This window comes from Aplysia californica, unplaced genomic scaffold, assembly GCF_000002075.1.
Source record: "Aplysia californica isolate F4 #8 unplaced genomic scaffold, AplCal3.0 scaffold00082, whole genome shotgun sequence".
NCBI lineage: Eukaryota > Metazoa > Mollusca > Gastropoda > Aplysiida > Aplysiidae > Aplysia > Aplysia californica.
Window position 1 is genome coordinate 1,456,174 of NW_004797352.1, and position 1,066 is coordinate 1,457,239.

Genomic DNA, 1,066 nt, shown 5'->3' on the forward strand with positions numbered 1-1,066 from the left:
CCCACTCACAAAAACAAACAAACCCCAACAACAAGCAAACAAAATAATAATTTAAAAAAACAAACCTACTAAACCAAATACGAGTCGAAATGACTACATAAATTAATAGTAGATCTAGGCTACTATTGGGTATCAGCAACCCCCAAGTGCTCTATGCAATGGCGTGACTTGTCCGAGTCCCCCTAGTCGAGTGGTTCCTAAGTGGCTCTCAGCTAATTAACACGATGGATAGCAGCGAAATCGTGCAAATCGTGTCAGCGAGGCACTCAATTAACTTAAAGGAAAACTAACGATTGATAGAACTAGAGCACAAATATACACCCCAGTGTTAAAAGCATACATTATTATTTAAGCATAAGGTCTACTTGTAGATAGTGAACTCGTAAACTCCCCTAACCAGAAAAGAGAAAAACCCCAAACGCTACTCGAAGCTATGCTGTTACAGCGAACTCGTGGGTGGTTGGCGGGTGCTCTGGTGTGGTTTACTCCTTCTTTCCTATCAAAAAGCTTTCGCCCTCATCTCTTCTCCTTTTTTTCTTTCTTGTCTGTTACTCTCTTGTAACACCTCTTTTTCCGGCCGGCGTTTACAAGTACCGCAAAACCCGTTCTAAAACAAAACTAACAGCGAGCTTTAAGCCCTAGGATGTATGCAGGTACATGTACATATTTTTACAAAACTACTCACAAACTTGTAACGCACACCATTACTGTTACTTAACAAAACCCCGTTATATAATATGCTCACAGCACCATAGCTGGGAGCCCTCTTGCTTCATTTAGCGAAAGAGGTGAGGGGTCAAACTAATTCCAGATGTCAAAGTATATTCTACTTTCAAAACAGCCAACATCTCTTTTGAATTGGATTTGCAGGAAAAAACGAATTATTGGTCATAAGACGAGATAGTTAATACTACAACTACATTAGTAACAATTCATCCTCTGGTGAGAACAATGAACAGTGAGCTCTCACTAGTTTCCGCGACACAAAATATTATTTAAGCCACCACATCGACGCATTGCAAAATACAAAATCTCTCTCTCTCTCTCTCTCTCTCTCTCTCTCTCT